At 44.6% G+C, this 12926-nt stretch overlaps 1 protein-coding gene and 1 long non-coding RNA gene across 2 annotated transcripts in view; both read right to left on the bottom strand.

Annotated features, from left to right (window-relative positions):
- Window positions 1-12926, bottom strand: part of LOC110091332 (uncharacterized) — a 102548-nt gene that overhangs the window by 71296 nt on the left and 18326 nt on the right. The window lies entirely within an intron of this gene.
- On the bottom strand, window positions 10064-11636 carry LOC144587517 (uncharacterized). The gene has a single exon (XR_013542664.1). It is a non-coding gene; the product is annotated as an uncharacterized LOC144587517 (long non-coding RNA).

Here is a 12926-nt window from a genome sequence, read left to right as displayed (position 1 = left end):
AATTGTCCAAATAAATCATCATTCTGTTAGGACCTTCTTCCATCAATGTTCATTCCTCTCTGAGTGGTCTTTTTAAACCTGCACTCAGGCACGGAGGTTGCTCTTCATACAGTAAGTTCACTGGGACTCTTTTTATTGTGTAACATTAAGACGTCATCGCTCTTTTCTATTTATTGAAGTTTAAAGGAGGAAAGAGTGAGAGTTAAAATGATTTGATCTAAAACAGATTTATTGATATATAGAAACCATGACAAAGCTAAATAGGTTTTGCTTATTCATAATCAGATATTTGCACTCTGGCTGCAGAATTTAATTAATTCAGGGTATAAATGGCTATCACACTTTGAAAGAAAAAAATTAATTAAAATTTAGTAAAACCTCAAAGCATGCTAGCGGCTGTGAGGCAGTGAGCATGAAACAACTGATACAATTTACGCTGATAGAGGAGTTCACATTTGCCAAAATGATTCAAAATACATCAACTAGACCTCCGAGTTAAAATAAACGACCCTCTGCCAGTTAGGAGAATTCTCCTGGGAAAGTGGAGCATCCATCTCCTTGTGCAGTCCACTCTGAGCCGAGAACATTGGCACTGGGGAGGGCAGCCGGACCCCTTTTCTACCCACTGCATTCCCATCAGAAAAATCACCCACAAGGCCGTCCGGTGACCACAGGGGAGCCCAAGGAGAGCCCTCATCCTGCGCCCTCCTGCTTTACTTCAACTGCAGGAGGAAGGGGCTGGGCTGGTTTTAAGTGGTTGTATGTGAGCTTTATGACATCAGCTGCCTGGGCCACAAATCTGGAGAGACAATCTGCCTGTTGGTTCAAGTCTCATCCTCTGCCTGCCTTTGTGGTCCCCAGTGACGGTTTGGAAGTTTCTGACATTTTATTGTTTTTGCAGTTGCCGAACGAAAAGTAAAGAAGGCTCTGTATGGTAAAGGCACATCATTGCTTTGAAAAATGGAGTCCTAATATGCTGAAAACAGAGGTGGTTGTCCAGAGACCCAGTGAAGACTCTTCGGGGAAGTTGATTTGAGGCCAAATCCTTTCCATCAAAATCCTGCTGCAACAACGGGGAAGAAAAAACCATAGGACAGGGGTCTCACACGTGCGCCCCCCCCCCGGACGACAGTTTGTGACCCCTGACTTGCCTGCCCCACCCCTAAAGCACCCACACACCCTCTGCTGTCAAGAGTAAAAGACAGCGCCTCTTGCACCCTCCCCAGCCCGCCTATCTGCCAGCTGGCAGGCTGCAGTTCAAAATGGAGAGTGCAAGAGGCGCTGTCTTGGGGGACAGCGGGGCGAGCAAGGTGAGCTCCTGGCCCCTTTCTTGTATTGTTCTGTAGATGGGTCATTAGTGTGTATTGTTGTGGGCGTATTGTTGTGCTAAGGAGAAGAGATTATCGGTTCCTGTGGTTGATGGGTGTCATTAGCTGGTCTTTTGTGTCTGCAAAGGTCAGCTCTTCAATGAGGGCCATTCCTTTCATTTAGTGCTGTCCAACTCTTCATGACCCCATGGACCAGAGCACGCCAGGCCCTCCTATCTTCCACTGCCTCCTGGAGTTGGGTCAAATTTATGTTCGTTGCTTCGCAGACACTGTCCAGCCATCTCATCCTTGGTAGTCCCCTTCTTCTCTTGCCTTCACACTTTCCTAACATCAAGGTTTTTTCCAAGGAGTCTTCTCATGAGATGGCCAAAGTACTGGAGCCTCAACTTCAGGATCTGCCCTTCCAGTGAACACTCGGGGTTGATTTCCTTTAGAATTGATAGGTTTATTCTCCTTGCAGTCCAGGGGATTCTCAAGAGCCTCCTCCAGCATCACAATTCAAAGGCATCAATTCTTTGGCAGTCAGCCTTCTTTATGGTCCAGCTCTCACTTCCATACATCACTACAGGAAAAACCATAGCTTTGACTATTAGGACTTTTGTTGGCAAGGTGATGTGTCTGCTTTTCAAGATGCTGTCAAGGTTTGTCATTGCTTTCCTCCCAAGAAGCAGGCGTCTTTTAATTTCGTGGCTGCTGTCTCCATCTGCAGTGATCATGGACCCCAGGAAAATAAAATTGTCACTGCCTCCATATCTTCCCCTTCTATTTCCCAGGAGGTGATGGGACCAGTAGCCATGATCTTAGTTTTTTTGATGTTGAGTTTCAGACCGTTTTTTGCACTCTCCTCTTTCACTCTCATTACAAGGTTCTTTAATTCCTCCTCCTTTCTGCCATCAGAGTGGTATCATCTGCATATCGGAGGTTGTTGATATTTCTTCCAGCAATCTTAATTCCGGCTTGGGATTCCTCCAGTCCAGCCTTCCGCATGATGTATTCTGCATATAAATTAAATAAGCCGGGGGACTATATACAGCCTTGTCGTACTCCTTTCCCAATTTTGAACCAATCAGTTGCTCCATATCCAGTTCTAACTGTTGCTTCCTGTCCCACATATAGGTTTCTCAGGAGATAGATAAGGTGGTCAGGCACTCCCATTTCTTTAAGAACTTGCCATAGTTTGCTGTGGTTCACACAGTCAAAGGCTTTTGCATAGTCAATGAAGCAGAAGTAGATATTTTTCTGGAACTCTCTGGCTTTCTCCATAATCCAGCGCAAGTTAGCAATTTGGTCTCTAGTTCCTCTGCCTCTTCGGAATCCAGCTTGTACTTCTGGGAGTTCTCGGTCCACATACTGCTGAAGCCTACCTTGGAGGATTTTGAGCATAACCTTGCTAGCATGTGAAATGAGTGCAATTGTACGGTAGTTGGAGCATTCTTTGGCACTGCCTTTCTTTGGGATTGGGATGTAGACTGATCTTTTCCAATCCTCTGGCCACTGTTGGGTTTTCCCAACTTGCTGGCATATTGAATGTAGCACCTTAACAGCATCATCCTTTAAGATTTTAAATAGTTCAACTGGAATGCCATCACCTCCACTGGCTTTGTTGTTAGCCAGGCTTTCTAAGGCCCACTTGACTTCACTCTCCAGGATGTCTGGCTCTAGGTCAGCAACTACATTGTCTGGGTTGTCCGGGATATCCAAATCTTTCTGATATAATTCCTCTGTGTATTCTTGCCACCTCTTTTTGACGTCTTCTGCTTCTGTTAGGTCCCTCCCATTTTTGTCTTTTATCATGTCCATCTTTGTGCAAAATGTTCCTCTAATATCTCCAGTTTTCCTGAACAGATCTCTGGTCTTTCCTTTTCTGTTATTTTCCTCTATTTCTTTGCATTGTTCATTTAAGAAGGCCCTCTTGTCTCTCCTTGCTATTCTTTGGAAGTCTGCATTCAATTTTCTGTAGCTTTCCCTATCTCCCTTGCATTTTGCTTCCCTTCTCCTCTCTGCTATTTCTAAGGCTTCATCGGACAGTCACTTTGCTTTCTTGCATTTCCCTTTCTTTCGGATGGTTTTTGTTGCTGCCTCCTGGACAATGTTACGAGCCTCTATCCAAAGTTCTTCAGGCACTCTGTCCACCAAATCTAGTTCCTTAAATTTGTTCTTTACTTCCACTGTGTACTCATAGAGGATTTGGTTTAGATTATACCTGAGTGGCCCAGTGGTTTTTCCTACTCTCTTCAGTCTAAGCATGAATTTTGCTATGAGAAGCTGATGATCAGAGCCACAATCAGCTCCAGGTCTTGTTTTTGCTGACTGTATAGAGCTTCTCCATCTTTGACTGCAGAGAATATAATCAATCTGATTTCGATATTGCCCATCTGGTGATTTCCATGTATAGAGTCGCCTCTTGTGTTGTTGGAAAAGAGTGTTTGTGATGACCATCTTATTCTCTTGACAAAACTCAGTTAGCCTTTGCCCTGCTTCGTTCTGAACTCCAAGGCCAAACTTCCCTGTTGTTCCTTTTATCTCTTGGCTCCCTACTTTAGCATTCCAGTCCCCTAGAATGAGAAGAACATCTTTCTTTGCTGTCAGTTCTAGAATGTGTTGTAAAATTTCATAAAATTGTTCAATTTCAGTCTCCTCAGCAATGGTGGTTGGTGCATAAACTTGGATTATTGTGATGCTGAATGGTCTGCCTTGGATTCGTATTGACATCATTCTATCATTTTTGAGATTGTATCCCATTACAGCTTTTCCCACTCTTTTGTTGACTATGAGGGCTACTCCATTCCTTCTACGGGATTCTTGCCCACAGTAGTAGATATGATAATCATCTGAGCTGAATTCGCCCATTCCTGTCCATTTTAGTTCACTGATGCCCAGGATGTCGATGTTTATTCTTGCCATCTCCTGTTTGACCACCTCCAGCTTCCCAAGGTTCATAGATCTTACATTCCAGGTTCCTATGCAGTATTTTTCTTTACAGCATTGGACTTTCCTTTCACTTCCAGGCATGTCCACAGGTGAGCGTTGTAAGCAAACACGGGTTCGAAAACACACGTGTAAGCTTGGACAGAGAGCAATCAGGAGTTTGCACATGCTAAAATGAGCTGAAAGAGTCCAATTCAGCTAGCCATGCTACAACACTCCTTCTCGCAGGTCTGCCCACATAAGAAAACCCTGGTACTCTCAGATATTATTGTGAAAAGGTCAAGTGGGCTTTGTAGTCCTTAGACTTAACTTGCACCACTGACAGGACTCTAAGTAAGCTAGGCCGAGGCAGCACTCTCAGATGACCCTATGGCAAGTGTACAGTTCAGGAAACCAAATGAGTTTTATAATCTTTATTTTATTAAAGAAAAAGCATGTTACTAAGCCAAATTAAACCAAAACAAATAAACTAGCATTGTGCTGTTTAGTTACAAAGATGTAGTGAGGCAAAGAAAACATGAAAAATATAAAAGAGTTCAAAAACCTTATTAAAAATACAAAAAGACATTATAAAGAATCAAAACAGTTCCAGTCTAGGAAATCATTAGTAAAACAAAATAATCCAAGTAGGTTATGAAAAGGCTATAGTCCTCAGTGATCCTATAGAATAAAAACCCCTAAACAAAAGTAAAAATCCATTATATGTCCCATAGTCCTTAGAAAAGAAAAATCCAGTAAATATACCATAGTCCTTACAAAATTACAAGAGCATAGTCCATATGGAGTATTCCAAGAAAAGAAGTCCATAAAGAATATTCCATAGAACAGTCCATAGAAAATAGTCCATGCATAGTCCTTAGGAAAAATCCCATAAGTCTAAAAGTAATCCAGCAAATCATAGAAACCAGTCCATGTAGGTAGGCCACCAAACTCTCTCTAAAGACATCAGGGTAAGTCCCATATGGCTGAAGTGTAGGTCACGAATCATTGAAAGGTCAGTCTTGGAAAGACAAAGTCCATAGAGAAAAAGTTCCTTTTTCAAGAGTAACTGGCAAGGGCTTAATGCACCTTCCCACGATGTCATCCAATCAGAGTTCGTTACTAGGCAAACAGTCCTGTTACATCACATGAATTCTTTCTCATACACAGCAGATGTTATTTGGGTTTACGGTGGTTTCTCAAAGAGTCACAACAATTCCCATCTATCTAATCACACAGAGTCCTTTCTCAGGCTTTCAGAATAACATTCTCTCTGCTCGTCTGGAAAACAATTGTCAGCATAGCAAAGATACTTTATACAAAGAAACAAGATGGAACCTCTCTGGCTTATTTCTTAATTACAAAACCCATATGCCTTTAAAAGATTTTAACTCAAAAACCCATCTCATCACAAGCGTCCTTTTGGATTTGGCCCAACCACTTCAGTAGCTCTGGAGCTATTTGTACTTGTCCTCCGCTCTTCCTCAGTAGCATGTTGGACGCCTTCCGACCTGAGGGGCCCATCTTCCAGCATCATATCTTTTATCCTTTTGTTTCTGATCATGGGGCGTTCTTGGCAAAGATACTGGAGTGGCATTGCCAGGTCCTACTCCAGGTGGATTGCGTTTAGTCGGAACTCTCCCCTATGTCCTGTCCGTCTTGGGTGTCCCTGCACAGCACAGCCCATAGCTTCTCTGAGTTACTCAAGCCCCTTCGCCACGACAAGGCAGCAATCCATGAAGGCGGGGAAGAAGGAATGGATAATAATTTTTAAAGAGACCAGGTAAAAAATTGGTGTGCATATACAAATGTCTTCCATAACTTGCCTTGTTGAACATGGTTAATAATAACCAAAGGAAGAGAGAAGGAAAGGAATTAATTATCATAATGATGTCTGTGGCAAAGTTAAGATTTGCAAATACAGTGGTGCCCCGCATAGCGGCTATAATCCATTTCGAAAAAATCGTCGCTATACGTATTCGTCGCTATGCGAGGCAAAAAAGCCCATAGGAACGCATTAAAACACGGTTGATGCATTCCTATCGGCAAAAAACTTACCTTTAAGCGAAAATCCTCCATGCGGCCGCCATTTTCCCTGCCCGGTAAACGAGGAAAGGGCGCAAAAACACCATGGGCGGTCATTTTCTTTACCTGGCGGCCATTTTGGAACCACCGATCAGTTGTTAGAGAAAACATCGTTGTGATAATTGGTAAGCGAAATGCTTACCGATCATCGCAAAGCGATGTTTTACCATTTGAAACATCAATATGCTATCGCAAACACTCAATCACTATGCGGATTCATCGTTAAATGAATCACTCGTTATGCGGGGCACCACTGTAATTGGAAAAGTCGTAACCAAGTTAATGTTGAGGAATGGTACAATGAAATGTGGAATATGGCCATTCATGATAAATTGTCTTGTGACATGAAAATCAAAACAGGAATATCAAAAAGTAATTATTTTAAAGGAAAATGGAAGGCATTTTTAATATATGTTTCAGAAGGGAAAGGCTTCTAGACCGGGAGAAAAATCCGTGTGTTTCTAGAGAGAAAGGGGGAATGTGGAATGAAAACAATAAAGAATATGAATCTGGTCTCAAGGGTGAGGGTGGCACAGTGTTGAGAAAGGAGAGTATGGTTAATTTTGTTTAACTTTAGGTTGATTTAATGTAGTGTACTGTAAATTTGTGGTTTTATTACTTCCTTATATACTTATTTATTTAAAAAAGAACTGCAAGGCTGGTAGGGTACCTGTAGATCATCAAGTCCAGCCCCTCTCAAGGAAGCCCATTGGGGAAATAACCTCTGGCGCCACACCCTGAGGCCTAAGCCACTGAGCGATCACGACTGATTCTGGGTCCCATGGCAGAGCTCCCTGGTTGAGAGAAGCCAGAGGTTGGGAGTTCGATTCCTCCCTCTGCCTCCTTCGGGAATCGCCAGCCTGGGTGGTCTCGGGCAAGCTGCGCCTTCCCAAGAGGGCCCCCCAAAAAAAGAAGGGAAGTATCCACCACTTCTAAGTTTTCTCTCTCTCTGGAAAACCCTCAAAATGGCTGCCATAAATCAGAATGAATAGGGACCATGTGGAAGAGGGCGAGTCCCTGTGGCCTGCCTGGCCAGCTTGTTGTCCACCCTGACTCTCTCAAGGAGGCTGCTTGGGGCGCCCCCTCAGCCAGTGGGGTGACCTCCGCAGTCCTGCTAAAGCCCCACATCGCTGCGATCCCCTGCGTTTTTACTCACAAGGAAGTCTGCCTCCCAACTCTGGGCAAAGAAATGCCTGCCCGAGTTTCCGGGGGGCGAAAAAAGTGCAAAAATCCAGGACTGGCGGGAGGGCGAATCCAAAGGGGAGCCCCAAGGCCACCTCCGGGCCAGCGCCTTCCAGGCACGCATGCCTCCTTCAGCCAGCAAGAGAGCTCAAGGGAAGGAAGGTCCCAGATCCTACCGGACGTGACAAAGAGGCTTGTGTGACTCTGCTGGCTTGCTTGCTTGCGTGTTGCCTCTTCCTCTTTCTCTATCTCGGCTCCTTAGCTTCGTCGGGGTGGTCACTTGAGGCTCACAGTCTAACTGGGAAGGTGGCCCCTTTCTGGGCTTTGGAAATGGGGGAGGCGGTGGCTCTTCCCTGCTGCGGAATTCGCGCCTTTTCTCTCGCCTTCCTCCTCCTCTTCCTCGGGGCAGAAAAGCTTACCCCCACCTTGAGTGACGCCATGATTACACCTTCACACCCTACCCCCCTTTAACCAAACACGTGCAAGACTCACACATTCATAGATCTGTTTCGCAAACTCAAGCCTTGGTGATTTAATGAAAGTATCTAAATTTCTGAACTTAAGTGTGCAGCCTGAAGAATGATCATCGAAATCTAACTGCTTATTTGCTTGATATTTTTGCTTGATATGTTTTTTGCAGTGGTCTATTAAAGGTATCACATCATCCTGCATCGATAGAAAACCATGTTTACCCCCCTTCTCAGTTCTCAGTTGGTGTTCAGTCAGTAGGTTTAGTTTGCTGTTGATCTGTTTACAACTGTAAGTAATGAAAGGTTTCTATTCTTTCTTCTACAAATGGGTCAGAGTGAGACCTTAAGGGCTAGTTCATAGGAAAGGGTTGGACCCTCTGGAGAACTGGAAGCCATTCTTCTCTGCGAATCTCTGTACTTCTGCTGTGCAGAACAAAGGGATTTTACGAGAAATTCAAAATTCTGCACCAAGAAAGAACCGCAGAACTAAGCCAGTTAAGAAACCATCTCCTTCGGCCAAACTTTTGACTGCAACTTTGTGCCCTGAATAATTTTTTGACTTGTGGCAATTAGCAAGGATACTGTTTTTGTCTTCACACTTTGCCTGCCTATTCTTGTGTGTTCTGCTCCTTTTGGCACTACAGATAAGTTGGAAAAGCTGGCATCTTTATACAGCAGGTGAACTAGGGCCCCATCTTCTTAGACTGTCATCATCGGGTAGTTTCCCAGGACCAGATGTGCCACCCCGAACAATTTGGAGGTAGGATGATTGGAAGACAAAAGGAAAGGCTTCAACATACAGATGAGTTGGGGATGTTTCGATAGCAGAAGGGAAGTCAGGATGGTAATGGGATTGATATCCTTCAATATCTGAAGGGCTCCCATATCGCAGATGGTCCCAGTATATCCAGAATTGCTGGATAGCTCAAGAGTTTAGGTCTCTGGCTATGGAATCTGAGGTTTGGAGTTCGATTCCCCACTTGGACTCCTTGACGGGGGCTGGACTTGATGACCTTGAAGGTCCCTTCCAGCTCTCCAGTTTGAATAGAATTACAGTATCTTTTGCTGCTCTTGATGGTAGGCCTGAAAGCAACAGATTCAAATTATAAGGAGTTTTCAACAGTATATTAGGGAGACCGTCCTGGTAGTAACAGCTCTTTGATAGTGTAATGGTTTGCTACTGAAAACGATAAATTCTCCTTCGTTCTAGTTTTCTTAAATAGAGGTTAGCCATCTTTCAGGGCTGCTGTAGATGTTGGTTCCTAGGTCAGACTAGATGACCTCGGAGTATATTTTCAATTCTACAGTTCTAAAATATTGAGAACAAGAATGGGCCCATTTTAAACTTTCAAATCACCACATTTACATGGAATATTCAATTTTTTTTATTGACCAAAGAGACAGGCCTCTTTTTTTTAACGGAGAGTATGAGACCTCACAGAATTTCTGTTATTTCACAACAGGTAACATTCGGAACAAAATATCGTTTTCTCTGGAAGGGGCCCATGAGGCCTAGACTTCTCCCTTCCATTTGGCAGGTTGGTTAACACCACAGCTTGAGGGGGAAAAATACTTTTTGGGGTTCCAGTTTATATAATATGTTTTAAGTGGGCTCAGCCTGAGTCCTGCTGCCCCAGGTGGGGGGATTCTGGAAGCTGTAGTCCAAACTCACCTTGATTAACAGGATATAAACCATGGGAACTGGCTTCTCCCACGTCTCGTACAAATGAAGTGGGACGCCTCGTTTCACACTGAAAACGTCTGAGGGTGGGTGGGCTCCGAAGAAGAAGCAAGCAGATCGTGTCCAACAGAATTAAACAGTGCAGCTGCCCCCGTCTCTGGTGACAGAACGCAAAAGGGCAAACAGGACGCAGTGCAAGCCAAGCCCTTTTGTCGGCAACTCAGGCTTCCTCTTTTGAAGCTTTGCCCGTCCTTGGTCGACACCCCAGTGTGGCCACTGCACAGGAGTTGGGACTGGAGACCATGTGGACGTCAAACGGTCACAACTGCAATGGCGTGGCCAGCATCGTCATTCACACCCATCCCAGCCCCCACACACATACAAAAGAGAAGTAAAGAGCCAGCACCATGTTCTCTTTTTATCAAGATTTATTTAAAAAAAAATCTCTTAAAATGTATAATGCACGGGAAAGGAGAAATCAGCTATCCAACAGCAAGAGCCCCTTTGAGCAGATAAGAATGACAGAATGAAAAATAATAACCCCATGTCGCAGAAATTAAAACACTAAGGATACTACTGTACTGTACATAGGTTTTTTATTTAGTATTTTCTGCCAGCAGATAAGTGAATCAGCGGATACTGATCCCGTGCATGGGGGGGTCCTACTGTACTAAATTAAATTAAATTAAAATTTAATAAAACCTCAAAGCAGTATCTGCTAGTGGCTGTGAGGCACTGAGAATGAAACAACCAATCCAATTTACATTGATAGAGGAGTTCACATATGCCAAACTGATTCAAAATACATCAACTTGACCTCCGAGTTAAGATAAACGAACTTCTGCCAACCCAGTAAAATACTTTGCTTCTGATAAAAACAAACATGCCACAATTCCTGAAGAAAACAAAATGTACCGATGTTGCCTTAAAATAAAATGATTTATACCATGCTAAACCCAATTTAAATACGTTTTCACCCCTAGTGTAGGCACGCTTTAAGTGGAGATGAGTACCTGTTGCTAATGAAGAGATTAAAGAGTTGGAAAGGCGGGAATTTGTGGCAAGAGAACCAGGCGGCAAACCAGTTAAGAGAGTGTCGGGTTAGGGGTAGAGATGGGCACGAACCCCCAGCGTGACAGTTCGTGCTGATTCAGAAGAAGTCTAATCAGGTTTCCACATTTCAGTGCCCCGCCCCCTCTGGGAGGCACCCAGTCAGAAGCAGCCCCCTGGTTCCCCTGCTCCGCCTCCTCTGGGCGCTGCCTCTGAGGGGGCACCTGCTGGAGGAGACGGGGAGGTATTGGCGGTTCGTGCCCATCTCTGATTAGATGTTCCCAATGATTTCACACCATGGCCCTTTGGTTAAAAACCAACGGGTTCTCCTGAGCACAGATGAGAGAACCTGTCAATGTCAGTCACAGAGGCTCGGACACTTTATCCCCTGCATCTTTTGGAACAAGAATTGTCTCCCATTCAGGGATTTTGTAATGTCTCGGCCCAATGGGTCCTCTGACGCCTGCTCAAGATGTTTCTCCAAGAAACGTTTTTCCCACACTCAACGCACTGGAAGGGTTTCTCCCGTGTGGAACCTCTGATGATCCTTCAGGTGTTCTCTCCGGCTGAAGCTCTTCTCACAGTCAGGACACTCATACGGTTTCTCTCCCGTGTGAATCCTTCGGTGGCGCTTCAGATCACCGCACCGATTGAAGCACTTCCCACACTGAGAACATTTGTACGGTTTTTCTCCGGTGTGAATTCTCTGGTGTCTTTTCAGCACTTCTCTAAAAGTAAACATTTTCCCACACTGAGAGCATTGATGGAGTTTCCCTCCCGTATGAAGCTGCTGATGGTTCATCAAAGGTTCTCTCCGTCAGAAACATTTTCGACAGTAAGGACATTCATACGGTCTCTCTCCGGCATGAATCCGCTGGTGTTTCTGTAGCGGTTCTTTCCGACTGAAGCATTTTCCACACTGAGAGCATTCAAAGGGTTTCTCTGAAGTATGAATCACTTGGTGTCTCTTCAGATCTCCTCTCTGACTGAAACATTTCCCACACTCAGGGCATTTATGGGGTTTCTCGCCTGTGTGAATCCTTTGGTGCCTTGTCAGTACTTCTTTGGAGGTGAAGCTTTTCCCACACTCAGGGCACTCGTGCCGTTTCTCTCCGGTGTGAAGCAGCTGATGGTTCATCAAACACTCTCTTTTACTGAAGCATTTCCCACAGGAAGGGCAGCTATAGGGTCTATCGTCATTCTGAATCCCTTGATTTCTCTGGAGTGACTTTCTTCCTACACTCGGGAGACTTTGCGTAAGGCCTCACTTCTGTGTGGCTATTGTGGTGTATGTTCAAATCATCTTTTCCAAGACTAGGAAATTCCATTCCAGTTTCTCCTGCTTCCTTCTCTGGGAGCATGAATTTTTCTGGACCTTTTCCTCTGACATGGGGAGTTCACTTTGGTCCTCCCTGGGATCTATCGTATTAAGTTTAGACCTGTGGCAGTATCTTCTACCACGCCTGGGAAACACAGATGTATTATTTCCCATGTGCAGTCCGGAAGGCTGGCAGATGACCCGTCAGGCTTTCTTTCGGCTCATCTCCTGCCTCCTCTCTTCCGATGGGCGTCTTCTCCTCTTCCCCTCTGGATTCGCCTCCTTCCTCGCACATCCCATTCATCTCCAGCACATTCCCTGGGCTGATCCGCAAAGCTGTCGTGGGGGTGTCCTCCGGCTCCTTTCCGCCACATTGAGAATTCTCCATCTTGACATGGTTTCCCATCCCATCCCCTAGAGAAAGACAAGAGAAGAAACTCATTTGATGCTCTGGTTCCTTTTCTGTAAGATTCTTTGCCAGGCTTTTCTTTCTTTCTTTGCCTGCTTTCCACACACACAAACCTCCACACCTTCCTGGGTTCTTGTGTTTCTTTAGGTCAACCCCCTCCATTTTGGGCTGCAGTTCTGAAATTATACAACCCTGTTTCCAAACCTTGGGTTCCCAGATGTTCTTGGACTACAACTCCCAGAAGCCTTCACCACTAGCTATGCTGACAAGTGCTTCTGGGATTTTCAGTCTGTTTGGTTACAGAGCATAACCCACAACTTCAGAGAAAGTTCAGATCCATTAATTAAGACAGGAGGTCTTGTTGATCATCCCAGAGTGCAGGACATGCAACAATGGGCTCAAGTTACAGGAAGTCATATTTCAGTTGAATACAGTGGTGCCTTGCTTTACTATTGCCCCGCATTACAATGAATCCGCTTTACGAAAATCTTTTTGC

This window comes from Pogona vitticeps, chromosome 2 (genome assembly GCF_051106095.1).
Source record: "Pogona vitticeps strain Pit_001003342236 chromosome 2, PviZW2.1, whole genome shotgun sequence".
Taxonomy (NCBI): Eukaryota; Metazoa; Chordata; class Lepidosauria; order Squamata; family Agamidae; genus Pogona; species Pogona vitticeps.
Note: the sequence above shows the minus strand (reverse complement) of the source record. Positions and strands in the feature narration are given on the sequence as shown.